The sequence below is a fragment of the Hibiscus syriacus genome, unplaced genomic scaffold, assembly GCF_006381635.1.
Source record: "Hibiscus syriacus cultivar Baekdansim isolate YM2019G1 unplaced genomic scaffold, ASM638163v2 tig00110332_pilon, whole genome shotgun sequence".
Lineage (NCBI taxonomy): Eukaryota > Viridiplantae > Streptophyta > Magnoliopsida > Malvales > Malvaceae > Hibiscus > Hibiscus syriacus.
The window spans coordinates 3,855,618-3,862,662 of record NW_024062688.1 but is presented as its reverse complement, the minus strand read 5'-3'; positions in this window follow the sequence as shown (position 1 = coordinate 3,862,662).

The following is a 7,045-nucleotide window of genomic DNA, read 5'->3' as shown; positions in this document are numbered from 1 at the left end:
CTTGTTGCTTCCCTCTCTACCTGCAAAATAACACATCGAGTTGATTCATCTTCTTGTTAACACGTACATTGCAAATGTAAAGAAAGCCCAGAGATTATTACTTGAAAGAAACAACGAAGAGAATCTCTATTGAGTTATTAAAAGAACTGTTTTTTAAGAGTGGCCTAATAAATAGCCAGGTCCCCTGAGAGAAGGGTTTCCATTTCAAGTTTACATGAGAAGGAAAAATGACAAAATAGAAGAAGATGATGAAGCATATGGGTGTCAATGACAACGAGGGAGGTGCTTGGGGCTTGGACTTTTGGATTGAGCAATGAACAGTACTTTGGGTTAAAATATGTATTTTAAGATTTGATTATTTGGGTTCAACCTTGGAGTCGAGGCTTTTCTACGTCAGAAAAACATCCTTCGAAACTAATTGTTTGGGTGCGACTTCCGGGTCTTCCCTATTGGTACTATTGTAAAGCTCTCTTTCAACAGATTGCACATATTATAGGAAAGGTGGTCAAGGTCGACTATAATACTCAGCCGAGTGAACGTGGAAAGTTCACTCATTTGACGGTTATGGTGGATCTGAATAAACCCTTACGACCATATATAGGTATTGATGATTTTGTGCAAAAGCTTGAATATGAAGGTCTCAGCCAGGTTTGTTTCGTGTGCAGAGTGTATGGCCATTCGAAGGATACTTGTGGCCAATCAAATACTATTTCTTTTGAGGAGGTTACGATGAAAGTGCAGAAGGAGACTAGTGGTAAGAATGACGAACTATATAGATCTTGGATGCATGTTTCAAATTGACGTAGACGTAATGTGCAATCCAAGAGTAATAAAGTTGTCGAGGACCCGTTAGGAAAGGCTTCGAGCTCATTTATTACTGGATGTGGTTGACTAGGCTTTAGGAATAGTGGAGATGACACAAACGACAGATAATACCATGTTACCTCAAAAGCCTCTGAGTGGGAAACGGGTGATACAGGAGAAAGAGAATAGTAATAAAGGGGTTCAACCCAAACCCTTCGTTAAGAATGCAATGTATATTACCTCGAATTCTAGGCAAAAATCTAAACAAGCTGGGGATTCCCCAAGCGTGAAAGCGATGGATATGGTGCCATTGGTGTTGCGGAAGACGGCTATCGGAGAGAGCAAAATCGCAACTGATAATTTGAGAAAATAAAAATAAAGATAAAAGAGACACAAAATTTACGTGGAAAACCCCTAAATAATATAGGGTGAAAACCATGGGCAACGGTAGAAGAATTTCACCATTAGAAAATAGGAATTACAACTTCTCTCAATCTACTAAGGAGAAAATAATGATAATTCTCTCTTGATAAAAAGGATAAAACAACTCTCAAGAAACTCTCTAAATTCTCTAGTATTGGGAGAAAGCTAGAATGATTTAGGATGATTTTGAAGGTAAATGAGCTAGAGTATTTATAGTTGAAGCTTAAAAACTAATCTTGTAAATACCCTAAAGTATAATGACTAAAATTAAGCTTTTACCATTGTCAAAAAATCAACAAAAAAAATAACTCATTTTTCGGTGCATTTAATTATTTGCACTTTCGGTGGAAATCTGCAGCCAATTTGGACTTTGGAATTTCAACAAGTGGATGCGGAGAAAGATGTTGAAGTGGTTAATCATAAGGTCATAACGGGGCGAGGTCAGCATGCAGCTATTTCTATTGTGGAACCAGGGTTTGAAGCTAGTATCTCGGGCTCCAAACGGGAAGGTAAAGTCCCTGTAATTGGTAGTAAAGCGTGGGAGCTTAATCTTAAGGGTGTCCAGATTCGCAAGCCTGTGGACACAAGACTGCAATCACGACATAGGTTGACTGAGTGTGTGCGATATTTACTGTTCAGTTAGATAAAGATGGTCATCACACTTCTGTTGCAGGGAGTTCTTGGGCACATTTGTAAAAAGAAGAAAAGGACTCTTGTGTTTCTTCGGGGATTGATAAGGCCCTTCATCAAACTTATAAAGTTTTCTTGGTCCACTTAAAAACTGAATTGCAAGCTGAAAGCCTCACTGTACTGGAACAAGAAGAGAGTTTATGGCGTCAGAAAGCTTGCGCTTAATGGGCTCTTCATGGTGATAGGAATATGAAGTATTTTCATGCGACGATAATGGCTCGACGGAGGGCTAACCGAATTGATGCGCTTATGAGAGATGATGGGAGTTGGTGTACTGATCCCAAAGAATTGGTTTCTCTAGTTCGTACTTATAATCGGAGTCTTTTCACCACAGCCAGTTCCCAGGAAACTTGGTGTATGCTTCGAGGTCAATTCAAGGTTTTAAATCCAGTGAGTTATGATTCCTTAATTGTGCCGGTAACAATAGAGGAAGTGAAAACTGCTTTGTTTGATATGGAGAGCTTTAAAGACCCTGGGCTTGATGGTCTACAAGCATGATTTTATCAGAAAATTTGGAATATTGTCAGGAATTCAGTATTCAAGTGCATACATCAGGTTTTTCAGACTGGCATAATCCTGAGAGATTTGAACAAAACACTCCTTGTGCTCCTGCAAAAAGTTGCTAGTCCTGAATGGGTTAGTCAATTTTGGTCTATTAGTTTCTGCAATGTGATGTACAAGATAATTACAAAATTAATTGTGAATCGCCTTAAACCGTTCTTTCTTGAATGGGTTTCAGCTAATCAGACTAGCTTTGTTTCGAGTCATTCGATTACTGATAATATTGTCATAACCCAGGATATCATATATTCTATTCGGAAGAAATCTGGACAAAGAGGGTGGATGGAAATTAAAATTAACTTCCAAAAGGTTTATGATCGGCTAGAATGAAGTTTCATTGAGGACACACTAGTTGATATCGACATTCCTGTACACCTGCGTAGTTTATTCATGCAATGTGTGTCCACGGTATCTACTTAGATTTTATGGAATGATGCGCAGTCAGAACCCTTTACCCCTTCACGTGGTATAAGGCAAGGTGACCCTGTATCGCCTTACTTATTTGTTCTCTGTATGGAGCGACTCACGTAAATAATCACTAGTGTTACAAAGAGTGGTGATTGGAAGTATCGGAACCGTCTTTCGGTTGGGCCCGGAATTGGGTTTCGACTTGAAAATGTGGATTGGAGTCGCCATCGACCACTTTAAAACGAATTTAGGTAGGTCGGACACCATCTTACCTGATCTGCGTTGTACCAGAAACGTGTCGGGTTCGGGAGTCGGTTACGGTCAAGGAAGGATTAGCACCCTTGAACCGCCCTTTCGGTACCAATTAATTTTTCGGTTGTCTTTAATTGCGAAAATTAAAAACTTAAATTAAAATTAAAATTATTCGATTTGAAAAGCTTACTTTTGATTGACTGAAGTTTCTAAAAAACAATCGAAATGTTAGACAAAAGATAATAAATAAATTTTAAATAATTAAAAGAAAACGGAAAAGAAAAATTAAAAAAATGTTAAATAAATGAAAAACGTTGGCCCAAAAAATAGAAAAAAAAGAATTGTTAGTGACTGAAATAAAATACGCCTGAAATTTGAAGTCAGAATTAAAAATAATAAAAGCTAATATCAGTGACTATAACGTAAGCATTACAGGTTCCAGGGAGCGGATACATAGTTTACCCATGAACGAAATTACGCAGAAAGTCCCTGAGCAAAACGACGCTGTTTTACGCGCATTATATAAGGGGTATTTTAGGCCGAAAACGGCCACTCACCCCATTTGCAAACTTTGCTCCATCTCTCTTAAAAGAGAGAACTCTGGCTTCTCTCTAGGGCCATCCCACCGATGGGAAGCTGATCACCTGCCGCCGCCGTCTACACAAATATTCCTCTCCACCCCCGGAGCCCGGATCTAACCACCAAACAACGAACTAGGCCCTAGATCGGAGTAGATCTACACAAATGTACTTGGCTTTTCACCTTCGCCGACGAAAGCTCCTCGCCTTCCCGATGCAACCACAGATGAAAGCCTTCGGCTGTGACGATATCCTTCAAAAACTTGAGTGTTCTTTGATCTCTTGCTTGGTTTTTGTATGTTTTGTACTGTTTTTGTTTCGATGGTTTCGTGGTTTCGATGATTCGGTTTGATGATGGTGCTTTGGCTCTTGGTTGTGTTCTCTGGTTTTTGATCTGTGTTGGTCGATCTTGGTACCGTTGATGGTACTGTCGTGGTGGTTTTACCTCTCGATGATGTTGTGGTTGTGCCTTGTTGAGGCTTTGGTGGTTGTTTCCTGTGTAGATCGTGGTTGATGGTCTTTTGTTTACTCTCGTGGTTAAGATGCCCCCCCGTGAGTACTGTCGTGGGTTCTGTGTGTTCCTCCACCGTTCGCCCTCCTCTGTACTGTGTTGGTCGTGGGTTTTTATAACCCCCACCGGCCGTTGGGAGTCCCGACGATCTCGGGATCGTGGTTGGTTGGCCGGGGATATCGGGATGGGTCAGTCCCGATCCCCTCGGCCGGAAATCTCGGTGACCCGTGTGTGGTGGCGTTCAGGCTTCTGGTAACCTTGATTTGATCTTGACCGTTGGATTGGGTCAGATCCAACGGTCCAAGATCGACCGCGGCTGATAGCTCTTTGTGGGTTAAACAAACCCTAATTCCCTTGCTATATTGGCCGTTGATCTCTTTGTTGATCCAACGGTCCCCTGTTGTGTGGCGTTGTGACATATGCTGGAACCCTAATTTGACCTCTGGGCTGGATCAGGCCCGTCTGACTGGATTTGGACCCGTTTCTGGACCCGTTTTTGGACCTGAAAAAAAATATATGAAATTAAATTAAATTAATAAAATAAAATAAAATAAAATAAATAATATGATATAAACTATATAATATATATATTTCAAAAATATGTTTTAGAAAACTATATATTATACTTAAAAAAATTTCTAAAACTATATATTACATAGTTTTTAGAACGTTTTAAAAATATTATATAAGTTTTCAAAAAAATATTTTTAAAACTACATATTATATAATTTCACAAAAAATGTTTTTTAAAACTATATACTATATATGTTTTCAAAATGTTTTAAAAACTATATAATATATAAATGATTTCAAAATGTTTTCAAAACTATATATTATATATATTTTAAAAAAATTTTCAAAAACTATATAATATATGAATTTTCGAAAATCATTTTCTGAAGATTATATATTATATTTTGTCAAAAACATTTTTACAAACTATAATAAAAACACAATAACTCCGAGTGAAAATGAGTGTCTACAGCTGCCCCTCTTTGTCCTTTTTCGTGGAACGAAAAATAGGACAAAGATAAAATGACACAAATTTTCGCTCGGTGGAGCTGAAAATTGATTTGAATTAGGAATAACTCCCTGTCGAATTGGGTTGCGGATGGCTCCTCCGTCGCGAAGTCGAGTCCATCTCGAAATGATATAGAATTGAAGCCGCAGTTCGGGATTTGAATCGGGATGTGGCTTCTCATTGTAGTCCGCCTCGGTCTTTTCCTCGGTTTAAAGACTCTGGTTGGAAATTCGACTGGAAAGTAGTTCATTGACTCCATCATGTGGTTGATAGGCCCTTGAGCTGAACGAAATCGAACTCGAAAGGTCTTTGTTGACAGATAGCTTTTCTCGACTTAAGCTATGCTGCCGGAAAATGGCTTCTTGTCACTAAGGCACGGCTAACCCAGGTCTTTTCCTTGACTTGAAAATCCCGATTACAACCGGACAGTAGTGTGATTGAGGTGTCATCGAGCTGAATGGAATCGAACTCGGTAATTTTATTGACATATAACCCTTCTTGCCTTGAGCTATGCTGCAAATGATGTGCCCTCGAAGTTGAGTGCAATCGAACTCAAGGGTCTTTGGCAAATAACCCTTCTCGACTTAAGTTATGCTGTAAATGATGTGCCCTCAGAGCTTAGTGTAATCGAACTCGGGGGTCGTTGGCAGATAACCCTTCTTGACTTAAGTTATGCTGCAAATGATGTGCCGTTGAGCTGAGCGTAGTCGAACTCAAAGGTCTTTTGTTGGCAGACAACCCTCTCGAGTTGGATATCCTTCGTCGTGAAGTTGAAATCCAAGTAAGTAGCATTGTTCCGAGTCCAATATCCTCCGTCGTGAAGTTGAAAGTTGTTTATTGACAACCAGCGGTCCCTTCGTCGTGAAGTTGAACTTGCGTTGTCTTGAGTCCAATATCCTTCGCTATGAAGTTGAAATTGACTCTGAAATTGGGAAATTGTTTATTGACAACCAGCGGTCCCTTCGTCGGGAAGTTGAACTTGCGTTGTCTGGAGTCCAATATCCTTCGTTGTGAAGTTGAAATTGGGTCAGAAATTGAGAAGTTGTTTGTTGACAACCAGCGGCCCCTTCGTCGTGAAGTTGAACTTGCGTTGTCTGGAGTCCAATATCCTTCGTTGTGAAGTTGAAATTGGCTCTGAAATTGAGAAGTTGTTTGTTGACAACCAGCGGTCCCTTCGTCGTGAAGTTGAACTTGCGTTGTCTGGAGTCCAATATCCTTCGTTGTAAAGTTGAAATTGGCTCTGAAATTGAGAAGTTGTTTGTTGACAACCAGCGGTCCCTTCGTCGTGATGTTGAACTTGCGTTGTCTGGAGTCCAATATCCTTCGCTATGAAGTTGAAATTGACTCTGAAATTGGGAAATTGTTTGTTGACAACCAGCGGTCCCTTCGTCGTGAAGTTGAACATGCATTGTCTGGAGTCCAATATCCTTCGCTGTGAAGTTGAAATTGACTCTGAAATTGGGAAGTTGTTTATTGACAACCAGCGGTCCCTTCGTCGTGAAGTTGAACATGCATTGTCTGGAGTCCAATATCCTTCGCTGTGAAGTTGAAATTGGCTCTGAAATTGGGAAATTGTTTATTGACAACCAGCGGTCCCTTCGTCTTGAAGTTGAACTTGCATTGTCTGGAGTCCAATATCCTTGTTGAATTTGGCTCTAAAATTGAGAAGTTGTTTGTTGACAACCAGCGGTCCCTTCGTCGTGAAGTTGAACTTGCGTTGTCTGGAGTCCAATATCCTTCGTTGTGAAGTTGAAATTGGGAAATTGTCGATTGACAACCAGCGGTCCCTTCGTCGTG